At 51.0% G+C, this 12,750-nt stretch overlaps 1 protein-coding gene and 1 long non-coding RNA gene across 3 annotated transcripts in view; one reads left to right on the top strand and one right to left on the bottom strand.

Annotated features, from left to right (window-relative positions):
• Window positions 1-12,750, bottom strand: part of EPHB2 (EPH receptor B2) — a 126,133-nt gene that overhangs the window by 59,004 nt on the left and 54,379 nt on the right. The window lies entirely within an intron of this gene.
• On the top strand, window positions 1,787-12,529 carry LOC122227275. 2 transcript variants are annotated; one of them, XR_006205951.1, is made up of 6 exons: window positions 1,787-2,369; window positions 2,615-2,731; window positions 4,683-4,847; window positions 7,133-7,205; window positions 11,826-11,973; window positions 12,220-12,529. It is a non-coding gene; the product is annotated as an uncharacterized LOC122227275 (long non-coding RNA). The 2 variants fall into 2 exon arrangements; XR_006205952.1 differs by lacking the exon at window positions 7,133-7,205.

Genomic DNA, 12,750 nt, shown 5'->3' with positions numbered 1-12,750 from the left:
CCAACAGGCAATACAATTCAATACAATCTTCTCCCCCTTTCTGTGCTCACTTAGAGTCTTTAGGGCTAGAAGGACTTTAGAGAAAAGCTAGTTCAATCTCTCATTTCACACCTCATTTTACAGCTCGGGAAACAGAGGCCCAGGGAGGGGAAGTGACCTTGTTTGTGGCGCAGGGAAATAAATACGCTTCTCTTTAACGCAACCTGGGTTTGTAGCCAAAGTCCAAAGGCATGTTCCAGAGACTCTCACAGTCACTCTCCACACACCGCCAAGTCCCGGCCGTGCTGAGGCCGGGGAGGAAGAGCGGCGAACGAGGAAGACGGGGGCCCTGCCCTCATGATGCTGAGGGTCTAGGACAGCAAGGGGGACAGAAGCACCGGACAAACATAAACACTGTACACGGTTCGTGATGGCCACGAAGGTGACAGCCACAGGCTGAGGCAGGTGTGGGGCGTCTCTGTAGGGAGTGTGGCCTTTCTGAAAAGTGGCGTTTAAAAAGGCAGTCCCTGGGGAGAGAAGCACACTTGGCCGAGCGGGAGCAAAATTTGCAAAGGTGGTACAAGCCCAGTGCCTCAGTTTCTCATTCATTGTAATGGGGGAAGAGCCGGATGTTATTGGGCACTTGGTGCCCACTTGGCCCCAGCTATCTATGACCCCACACAGACACTACTATGCCTGTGAAGGCACTTCCTGCTTGGGCACCTCTGCCCTAACAATGCCACGGGGTTGGGATTTGTCACCCCTATTCCTCAGATCAGCAAGAGGCTCAGAGCAACGAGGGGCCTTCCCTGGGGCATATGGACATCCAGCTCAGGAGCCTGAGCCTCCGATACCTGCCCCTCTCTCCCTGACCTTCTGGGTGTTTTCCCCAGTAACCCAAAGGTTGGTCTGCATGCGCCCTGGTGGCCTGTGACTTGAATGCTAATGAAAATCCCATTCAAGAGGTCCCGGCATTTGATGCCTCAAGGAAAAGGGCTTAGAAACACAAACAGGGAGAGGGGGAGCTTGCCCACGCTCACACTGAGGCTCTTGGGTTGGGGGCCTGCAATCGCTCTCCTTCCTAGGGGTACAGAAACCGTCGCCTCCTCCTGTTGGCTTCTGGGGAGCAGGAGTGGGCCTCAGCTAACCCAAGCCATAAATCAAATGCACAAGATGTGGCTTGGCAGCCATCCCAGTGAAAAAGATCTGGGGGTTTGAGTTGACCACAAGCCAAAAGCTGCTGAAAAAGCCAATGTGGTCTTACACTGTAAGAGTAGAAGTAGAGTGATAGCCCAGCTTCCTCCCTGTTGCTCAGGGAGGGTCAGTCCTGAGTTCCACGTTTTATGGAGGTCCATTGAGTGATAGTGGACAGGTTTCCGGCTTGTTTTCTGACTGCAGCCATCTCTGGGTTGTGCTGGAGGGGTTTGGAGTGGGGTCCCAGGCATGAATTCTCCCAAGCAACATTTTCTAGGCCCACAGCAGAGCTCCCGAGCCCCACTTGCCCCAGAACATTCTCTTGTCTGGATCCCTGGGAAGGATGAGTTCTCTCCCTAATGCTCTAGCTCTCCTGGACACTGGAGATTTGAGATCATGTGTGTGGTTTCACTAGGGTCCGTCCTTGATTTGAGGATGGATTTACTCAGTAAAAAAAGCCCAACAATTTTTTTCTAAGCAGTGACTTTGTGTCCTGCTCTGTGTTGGGCAACAGACACAGTCCCTCGCCTTGAAGTCCACTTCAAGAAGGGGAAGAATGAATATGATCAGCGAGGGGTATTGACGAGGGTTTTTCAGGCCATTTGAACTGGGTATTAAAGGATGAGTAGGAGTCCATCAGGGCCAGGAGAAGCGAAGGGCATTTCAGGCAGATGAATAGTGTGTGCAAAGGTATGGAGGAGTGAAGGGCAGGGCAGGGTGGCTAGGGCATGGGATGTGTTGGGGAAAAGGCGAAATCTAAGACAAGAAAGGTGATCTGGGGTTACACCACAATGGGCTTTGTGTGCTCGGTGATGGGAGTTTGGGCTTTTATTTTCCAAGAGCAGGAAAGCCAGTGGTAGTCTTGTGTTAACCGTTCAGATGGCCACACCAGTGCCCTGGGCTCCTTCCTCCCAGCAGCCTGCCGAGGTCCTCGCCAACTCACGCCCCAGCCCTGCTGCTCTGGCCTCTGTTGGCCCACCCCCCAGTCTCCACTCATTCCCCATCTCCTCTCCTTGTTTCCCCCTAACCTTCCCCTCCCCCAGCTCTCGAGCCCTTCTTCCTGTGTTGTGACCAGTCCCATCTCTTCCATGTAAAAATCAACTAAAAACTGAATGGAGCTATTAACAACTCTCAAGTGACAACAGCAGCCACTCTCTGTATTGAGTACCCACTGTGTGCCAGGCTGAGGGCTTCATGTAAGTTTTTAGGGGCCATGCATCATAGTGGTCATGGGTACGGGCTCTGGAGTCAGGGTCCATCTGGCCTTGAACTCTGGCTTTCCCACTGACCTTAGGCAAGTTACTGAACTTCTCTTTGTGCCTCAGTTTCCCATCTGGAAAATGGGTCTGCCAATAGGACTTAACTTGTGAAGATTCAGAGTTAATGCCATAGAGTGTATTAGTGTTCATCAACAGTTTTTTTTTTTTTTTATTTTTTTCAGTAATCTCTATACCCAACATGGGGCTCAAATGCATGACCCCAAGATCAAGAGTCACATGCTGTAACAACTGAGCCTGCCAGATGCCCCCAACAACAATTCTTAGAGTAATTCTATGAGGTAGGTAAGTACCACTGATAGTCCCATTTATAGAAATAATTAAGGTTCAGTAAGGATACATAACCGGCCCACAGGCAGTGTCAGGGCTGGGGGTGGGGACAGCAGTGGAGAACTCCACGTGAGTCCAAAGGCGGGGTCTTAACTATCACATGGCCTCACGTCTTCCAGGCTCGTGCCTGGGCTAGGCCTAGGGACCCAAAGCTCAATGGGCTCCCAGCCTGGTGGGGAAGGTGCCCAAGTAGACAGGCAGTTTCCACACAGTGTGTGATTAGTGCCAAGGCATGCATGGCGGGGAAGAGGTGCTGGGCCTGAGAGCCCAGAGAAGGGACCTTAACATTGTTTCCTGGAGGTGCTAACACTCGAGCTATCTTAGAAGACAAAGAAGGACAAAAGAGTGAAAAGAGAGGCATGTTGGGCAGAGAAACAGTCTGCAAAAGAGTAGAGATGAGAAACTGCACAGCAAGACTCAGGGCCGTAGGTGGAGCCCTGAATTTGTGAACGCAGGGGTGCAGGAAATGAGGCTGGAGAGGCAAGCAGGGGCAGACAGTGACAAGCCTCCCGCCCAGGACTATGTGTCCATGCCTCCGGGACCACCTGCAGGTCAAGTAGTCCTGCGTGTGGCATGACAGTTTGTGAACCCACAGAGAATCGGGAAGAAGCCTGCCCAGTCCCTGGACTAGAACATTCTTGGACTGTAAAGTACCCCCATGGCAGCACAGGGACCCAGGGATCCTACCTCCTCCGCAGGGTTCCTTCGAGTCCAATCCCAGAGTTTCCTGGGGATAGATGGCTTCTTAAAAAGTTATTATTATTATTATTTTTAAAGATTTTAGTTTTAAGTAATCTCCATACCCGACATGAGGCTCGAACTTACAACCCTGAGACCAAGAGTCGCACGCTCCACTGACTTGAGCCAGCCAGGCGCCCCTTTAAAAAGTAATTTTAAAACCACCGCATCCCCAAAGCTTACAAAAATCCCACACCTCAGTTTTAAAGGGTCAAAAGTTGAAAATGATGAGCCAACAGCAAGATTTGCAGGAAAAAATGATCTCTGGCAACAGCCAGAATACTTCATGACAAATTGCCCAGACGTGGTCATTTTAGAGTGATCACCTTTAAATATGCTCCATCCTCCCCTAAATATGTCCTTTATTCGAACAGTGTGTTTATAGGGCCTGGGGCTGCTGCTCCCAGCTTGCACTTTGGATTTTTAAAAGAGGAGGAAACTGAGAGAGAGAGAGAGAGAGAGAGAGAGACAGACAGACAGACAGACACCAAAGCAGAGGATGATGACAAACCTCTAATCTCATAAACTCTTCGCTCAGTCTTTATAAAAATGGGGAGACCTGGTTGTCTCTGAAAGCTCATAAATTTGACAAACAGCTCTAGCACCCACAGGGAAGGGGTCTCATCCTTGGTGAAGACTGGAGATGTAGAGCAGGGAGGCGACTTCTGCTGAAGGGCAGCCTGCAGAGATAGCCCACGCCGTCACCAAGCGAGGGCTTGAGAGCACAGTTTCCTACCTTAATTTCTCTGACCTCATGGCAACCCTGTTGGAGAGAGTCTCCTTGGTTACAAGAGAGGCCAGAACTAATATTTTAACATTTGTAAGCTTCTGATAAATAACAGCTCACACTTAGAGCTTATTCTAGGCCAGGCACTGTTTTAAGTACCTTATGTGGATTAATTTATGTAATCTCAAATTATACTATAATTATCCTCATTTACGGGGGAGTATAGGCACAGAGAGGTAAATCACTTGCCCAGCACCACTGGTTCAGCGAGTGGTGGCGCAGAGATTTAAGCTGAGGTGGAAATCATGTGCTCTCCTTTGCCCACTGCTTGTTCACTACTTGAGGGGTCGGGCTCCAGACTGGGTGGGGGGCTTTACTCAGCTCTGTCATCTCCTCTCATTACAACATCCTGATGAACTCCTGGCCCCGTTTTACAGCCGAGGGAAGCCACGGCTCTGGGCTGCAGGCTTTGTTTACTCGGCCAGGCTTGGAGTGCTCTTCTTAGCCTTGGAGGGCTCTGGGGTCCTATCCTGCTTTGTCTCCTTGGAGAGGCAGTACAATGCAGTGGTTAGCCGCAACACTTCCTAGCTGAGTGACCCTGGGTAAGTTGCATAACCTGTCTGTGCCTTAGTTGTGTCATCTGCAAAATGGGGGCAATAGAGCTATCTCCCTCCTAAGGTTGTCAAGAAGATGGGTGACACTCCTGAAGCTTTTGGAATGCTTGCACCCCAGCAGTAAATGCTCCATATGTGTTAGATATTGCTTTACTGTCCTCCCCTCCCTAACGGGGTGCTCTGTGCCCTGGATCCTGCTGCCAAACCAGATAGCTCCCGCCTAGTCCAAAAGCCCCTATGTAACAGACAGCGAGTCGGCTGGGTCCGGCCGTCTCTGTCCCTGTAGAGAAGGCAGCATTGGAGTTCAAATCCCAACCTCACTTCTTTCTGGCTGAGGCCTTTAGGTACCATGGGGACATCTCTCAGAGTCTCCGTTATTTTGTCTGTAAAACAGGGGTAATAGCATCTGTTTTATTATTTAAAAAATGTTTTAAGGGGCACCTGGGTGGCTCAGTCGGTTGAGCGACTGACTTCGGCTCAGGTCCTGATCTCACCGTCTGTGAGTTCGAGCCCTACGTCGGGCTCTGTGCTGACAGCTCAGGGCCTGGAGCCTGCTTCGGATTCTGTGTCTCCCTCTTTCTCTGCCCCTCCCCCACTTATGCTCTGTCTCTGTCTCAGAAATAAACATTAAAAAAAAATTTTTTTTTTAGATTAAAATTTTTTTTAAGTTATTTATTTATTTATTTTGAGAGACAGAGAGCATGAGCAGGGGTGGGGCAGAGAGAGAGAGAGAGAGAGAGAGAGAGAGAGAGAGATGGGGAATCCCAGGCAGGCTCCATGCTGTCATTGCAGAGCCTGATGACGTGGGGCTCGAACTCACAAACCATGAAATCACGACCTGAGCTGAAATCAACAGCCACTTACCTGACTAAGCCTCCCAGGTGCCCCACACCTGTTTTAATAACACAGTGGTAAAAGCAGAGACTTAGGCAGATCTGGGCCTCTGCTTGTTGCTCTCTGCATGACCTTGGGACAGTTGCTTAAACCCCTGGGCTCTCAGTTTCCTCAGCTGTAAAATGGGGACACACCCTTGCAGGGTTTTATACTGTGAGGACAAAATGAAGTTACAGCTGGATGACGCCATAGGCCCGGCAGGACTTGTCAGGTGGCTGTTAGTGTGTCTCCTCTAGGGATCATTCAACAGACCTGAAGCCCTACTATGTGCCAGGCACTGTTCTGGCCGCTGGGGACACGACAGCAAACAAGGCAAGCTAGTTCCCTACTCGCAGAGCATCTAATCAAGTGAGGAAGATGGACAATAAACAGATAGCAAATAAATACAGGGTGACGTGCTAGAGGGTGCTGAGCGGGCACTGCTCTAGCCGGGGTGGTAAGGGAGGGCTTGTCTGAGAAGGTGACACATGAGGTGAGACCCAAAGGCAGAGAAGATTTGGTAGTGGGAGTCCATGGGGAAGAGGATTCCAGGCAGACAGCACGTGCAAAGGCCCTTCCTCGGGAGGGACTAAAAAGGCCCTTGTGTCAAGAGCCTCAAGGACGCCTGTGTGGCTGGAAAGGGGAGCGAAGGGCATGGTGGGAGGAGGGAGCTGAACCACAGGAGATGAAGCCAGACTCTGAGTCAACGGAAAGCCATTGCGCCGGGCTCTAAAGGGACCTGTTGTGTGAACAGGTCCCTGCCTGCTGGGTGGAGAGGGGGCCGTGCAGAGGGCGGGGAGTCTGTGCTGTGGTCCAGGCAGAGGTGACACGGGATGGACAGGGTGATGACAGTGTGGGTGGAGGCGTGGTCAGGTGTCATGAGGACCCACGAGCAACCTCTTCTGCCCCCGGGAACACCCCACGCGAATGAGAGGGGCGAGAGGGGAGACACCAGGCTCCGCTTCTGTGAAGGAATATGGTGTTTCCTCCACCATTTCAGCAGTGCCTTGTCCCCAAGGACTCTCAATCAGCGAGCTGACTGCCCACCGAGAGCCAGTAATTAGGCTTCTGGGACAGGTGCCCGGGGGGCTGGCAGAACCTCCTCTCTGGGCCGCGCTGCTCCTTGGCAGAAAGTTGAAAGGGAAGCAAAACAGCTCCCGGCAGTTCCTTGCCCCATTTTAAGGGTCCTCCTGTCGCCTCTCACCCAGCCCCAGGCATGTGACTCCCCAGGCTGCCCCAAGGCCCCAGAGGACCCCTGCTCAAGGTCTCAGGTCTCACCACACCCCGGTGTGTGCCCTCTGCCCCCAGCTGTGTCTCATTCCCGCTCAACTCGGCCCAGGCCGAGAGAGGATGCGTCTTCGCCAGGGAATCAGAATGCTACACTGTGTGTATTCAAACAGGATCCCTCCCGGAGACGCCAGACCTCCATCCCAGGAGTTAGTCAAATGGTGGACATTTCAGGCATCGTGACAGGTATGGGAGGGGTGACCTTGGGGCCGACAGGGCCCCGGGGACGGCCATTCATATTTCCTATGGTTCCCTACTGCTCCCACCTTCAAGACTGACCCACTCGCTCCTGAAACCAGACGATAAATCACAACTTTCCAGAACAACCCCACCTCCTGTCTCCATGGTTCCTGAGCGTGGCCACAGGTGCGCCTCACAAGGACCTGCGAGAGGGACGTTATTTCTATTCCCCCTGGGGCTGAGGAGGACAGTGAGGCTCAGAGAGAGAAGTGACTGCCTAAGGTCACATGGATGGCGGGGGCAGAAAGCGGGCCAGGATGTCCACCTCTGGCTTCGATTTGAGCCTGGTCTCCTTGGCACAAGGCCGTCTGCCAGCCAGGCTCCCCGCTGCTCTCTAAAGACTGACATGATGGCAGGAGGCTCTGGCTGGGATCAGAGGAATAACCGACAAGGCCACACATGGGCAGCAACAGACAGGAATGGGCAGCAGAGTATGTGTCCTAAGCAAGCTTTAAAACGACCATGGCCTTCACTTAGATATGACATAGCCATCTCAGATGATTTAGGCACTAGCCACTGCCCTTTGTCTACTGATCAATAGCACTATGAGAGCCTGTCACAATGCTCTAAGGGTGGGTTGAGTGCAGATTCGTTCATTGTTTTGTTCATTCATTCACTCCATAGACAGTGATTGAGAACCTGCCACTGAGACAGAAAGAGGTCAGACACAATGCCTGTTCTTAGGTACTGCTACCTAGTGTATACTCTGTTTCTTCCACTGGACTGAGAGCTTCTCAACAAGTGGTTAAGAAAGTGGCCTTAGGAGTCAGACCATGTCCTGGCCGTGTGCTTTGGCCCACTTACTCTCTGTGTCTCAGTTTACCCATATGAGAAATGGAGATAATACCAAGGCCTACCACGTAAGGTCATTGCGGGGGTTAAATGAGTTACTATGAGTAGAGCACTTAGAACAGTGTGTCTGCACAGAGTACGTGCTTAAGTCTGTTCTTTCACGTTCTCAGGGACTTGTACGATTTCCCAGCCAAGGTGTTACTGTCCCGATGGGAATCACCGAATTTTATTTCTAACAACTGTTACAAATAATAACTTCAGGCACCCTCCTTTTTTTTTTTTAAAGCATCCTGGCAGAGAGCACATGCAAAATTCATCAGTCAGGATCTATCTGCTGAGATTACCTTTAAAAGCTAATCATTATCCCTTCAATAAATATTTTTTTTGAACACCAAGCACTATTCTAAGGGTTTTAGCTGCATCGTCTTATTGAGTCCTAACAATATCCCTGTGAGGTTGGCACTGTTTCCCCTATTTTGCAGAGGAGAAAACAGGCTTAGAGAGGTTCCATGGTCATCCATCCATTTATCCATCAACCCATCCACCCACCCACTCATCCATCCATCCGCCCACACACTCATCCATCCAACCATCTACCCACCCACACACCCACCCACTCATTCATCCATCCACCCACTCATCCACTCATCCATCCATCCATCCATCCATCCATCCATCCATCCACCCAGCCACCCACTTACCCATCCATCCACCCACCCATCCACTCATCCATCCACCCATCCATCCACTCACTCTCCCATCCATCCACTCATCCATCCACCCATCCATCCACTCACTCTCCCATCCATCCACTCATCCATCCATCCATCCATCCATCCATCCATCCATCCACCCACCTTCCCACTCATCCATCCATCCATCCATCCATCCATCCATCCATCCGCCCACCTGCCCACTCATCCATCCATCCATCCATCCACCCACCCACTCATCCATCCATCCATCCATCCATCCATCCATCCATCCATCCATCCATCCATCCAAGGTTTATTGAGTACTCATTATGAGCCAGGCACGCACTATGCCAGGGCTAGGTTCAAGTCTCAGCTAGTAAGAAATGAGACCCAGTCTTTGTCCTATTAAGGCTCCAGTCTAGCCAGGAAAGACCTACCTCCATTAAATAACAGGCAGTCTGATCAGGGCCACAAGTTAAGGAGTGCACAGGTGAGTTCAATAGGGGCTTGACAGTATATGTTGTTGGTTTTCAGCCTAACTAAGAAAGCAACATAGAAGCTTCCCCTTCTCCCCCCTAAGCCACTCCTCCTAAGCTCCATCTTTGCCCCTTGTCAACATTGCAAACTCCTGTTCATCGGGTCAGTGGCTCCTCCTGCAACACTTTCTTATGATCTCTTAGGCCACAGATGTCACTGATCCCCTAGGAAGCCAAATGTATCTGGACTCTATATTGGACCTCATATTTGTCATGTGTTTGCTGGCTGAGTGCTGCCTACCACGTCCCCACTTTGGGAAGTATTCCTCAATCACCACCTAGCCCCCCAACCCTGTCCCTGGGCCATCAGGTTGCTCTCTTCTCTGAGTTCCCACAGGAATATGTATGTATCTCAACAATCCCCCCATAATTATTTTCCCTTCGGCTTTCTTCCACACTAGACTATGAGCCTGTAAGCAGACCTTACTCGTCTTTGAGTCCAGCGCAAAGCTGGGTACATGGTGGGCACTCAATACAAGTTGGTTTCTGGAATAGATGGAGAGGCAGAGTGGGTGAGAACACCTAGGTCTGAGTCCCTACATGGATGATTCTGGTCAAATGGCCTCAGACCAGTGCAAGATGAGGATTTAGGGTTGGTATGCAAATGATTTGGTTTTGACCTCCAACTTCATCCCGTTGATCAGTAGCTTTCTAGAGTGTTGTGTTGAGAAAGATCCTGAAGTAGCCCTGGATATAGTGGGAAGAGTATAATGATTGAGTCTCAATATCTGGCTTGGAATCAGGTAGGAATGGCAATGGCACTCCCCAGTTCTGATATCCTGGGAAAGCCATTTTCTACTTTAAGGCTTTGTTTTTGTTTTTGTTTTTGTTTTTTCCTGTCTGCAAAATGAGGGGACTAGACTCAATTATATCTGATACTTTAGATCTGAGCCCCACGTCTTCTTCTAGAGTTATTTTTCTTTGGGGACAAGAGCCACATGCCAGCCTAGCCCAGGATTGGTACATAGCAGGTGCTCAGTAAATGCTGGTCGGATGAATAGTCCTCCTTGGTCATTGTGAGACTTTAGGGAGAACAGCCTTTCCATGCAGACAAATATGAGGAAGGTGGGGCTAACAGAGAAGTGAAGTGAAGGTTCATGCCCAGAGTCAACTAGAGACTACTCTAGTCCCTGGGTCTTCTGACTCCCAGGCCTGTTGTTCCTGCCCCTGGTTGGCTGCACGTACCTATCTGAACAGATACTTCCCCTGACGCCCATCAAGTAAGGGTCCCAGTCTCGAGCTGTGTTGCATTTTGACTCCACAAAGCATTTTCACGATCATTATTAGGCTCGAGCTGCATAAGGACTCTGGCAAGAGGGAGGGCTGACCCTCACCCTCAGTCGACAGATGGGGACACTGATGCTCAGAGAGGACATGTGATTTGCTAGGGTCACACAGAGCTGGGTCTCAAACCCAGGTCTTCTGTTGTAAATCTCATGCTCTATCCACCTGCCCCTTCCTAAAACCAGCTCCTCTGTTCCACAGCACTTCTTCCCTCAAGGCCACCTCTGTGTTTTCAGTAAAAATGAAAGAGCAGAGACATAAAGGCGATGTAACAGGAGCCAAGCTCTCCTCTCCATGAGGCCAAACCCCACCTTGGGTCACATCTTTGAGGGAGAGGCCTTGGAGGGGAGAGAGGGGTCATAAGACCTGAGCAGCGGGGCGCCAGCTGGACGACAGGCCTCCCGGGTCTTCCCTGCGACCCCGGCCTGGGCTCACACCAGCTGGGTAAACAGGAGTCAGCCTGTCCAAGGGCGGGGGGCATTCCTGCCCCTCTCACACTGCCTGTCTGTTGCTAAGGATTCTGGGAAGGAGGCGGGGAAGGCTAAGGTGAAAAGCTGCCCGGGAGCAGCCACACGGAAGGACTGATCTGGAATTGTCCTCAGGAAGACAGTGATGACCCGGGAGCAGACAGGAAAATGGCTAGACGTGGTCTGGCATCTACACTCTCCTCTCTCTTCCTGCTCCCTACAAGCTTGGTTTTACCTTATTCTAAATACTCTACAACTCTGGCTATGTCACTTGGCCTCTACTTTCCCATCTGTAAAATAGGCCTAGGGATAAATACTTCAGGACCAGAGATACTTTTTTCTCTCCCATTGCCACCTTCTTGTCAGAGACCCAGACCCTCCAGGCGGTGCAGCTCCTATAAACTTATGGCTCTGTAAACATCACATCGCCCCCATCCCACATAGCAGCCGACCAGACCAGGGAAAGTAGGTGTCTCTGTGTGTCTCTTCCTACCTCCTGCACCCCTTTAGGATTTTGTCTGTATCTCTGAGAACATGAAAAACCTTCTGCCTTTCTTATCAGTGCCCTGGACTACCCACCTCCTGGGACTGTTGGCGTTTAAAGGCAGGGCTCTGTCTTATCCTTCTTAGTGTTCAGCACAGGGCCTAGAGCATAACAGGTACCCACCATGGGGTAGTTCACTGGACAGAAGAAATCAGAAAGAGGGCTCATCACACCCCCTCCCGGGCCCTGAGTGTAATCTACAAGCTGGCACCAGCTCTGAAATCCCCTCATTTTCTTGAAACCTACAGAAATGGTGAGACAAAATGTGAGCCCAGGCAGAGAGGGCTCAGGGCAAGGCAGCCTTCACTCCGTGTCTGGTTCATCCTTGTGCCTCGAGTGCCCGGTGCAGAGCAGGACTTGGCCGAGCTTGGGAACGAGTGGCTGACCCCCACACTGGTATGTGAGCTGAGCATTCAGCATGCCTCCCCTCGGACAACACACGCTCTGTGAGTGTAGACGATCAGAAGGCTTCGGGGAAATCAAAAGCAGCTACTCAGGAAAGGCCAGGGCTCCGCTGGAGAGACCGCTCTCTGCGGGGCTGCTGGGCCCCCGGGCCGGTGATTCATGTCTCGCTTGCTCGGGGTGGGAGCACAGGCCGAGTATGAGCTGAATTCATAAGACCTTCTCTGTTTTATCTCACAGATGTTTCTGGGATGGATGTGTCAAGGAAAAAAAAAAGGCTGAAGTTGAAAAATTCCAACTCAGCACATGTCCTCCAGCCCCTGGAGACGTGACAAGGGATTAAAACGCCTTTCTCCTCATTTGCCCAACATCTCAGGAGAAAGCTAAATTGCATCCCCGTCAGGGCTGTTCTGGGCACCTGCTGGCTACGAAGACGACCTCCTCATTAGCCCAGTTTTCCTCTGGAAACAAGCTCACAAAAACGGCGTTATGGGTACATGTGTGAATGTGTGTGAGCGGGCACGGCGTCACGTACCCGTTTCTCCAGAACCTGTTCCCATGCACAATAAAAGCTAACTTCTGAATGCCTACTACGTGCCAGGCAGCCTCTCATTTTATCCTTACTGCCCAATGAGATTTATGTTATTTTCCCATTTTGTTTTTTTAATGCTTATTCGTTTTTGAGAGAGAGAGAGAGAGAGAGAGAGAGACCGAGTGTGAGCAGGGGAGGGGCAGCGAGAGAGAGGGAGATACAGAATCTGAAGCAGGCTC

The sequence above is a fragment of the Panthera leo genome, chromosome C1, assembly GCF_018350215.1.
Source record: "Panthera leo isolate Ple1 chromosome C1, P.leo_Ple1_pat1.1, whole genome shotgun sequence".
Lineage (NCBI taxonomy): Eukaryota > Metazoa > Chordata > Mammalia > Carnivora > Felidae > Panthera > Panthera leo.
The sequence above is the reverse complement of the archived record's forward strand: the minus strand, read 5'-3'. Positions and strand labels throughout refer to the sequence as shown.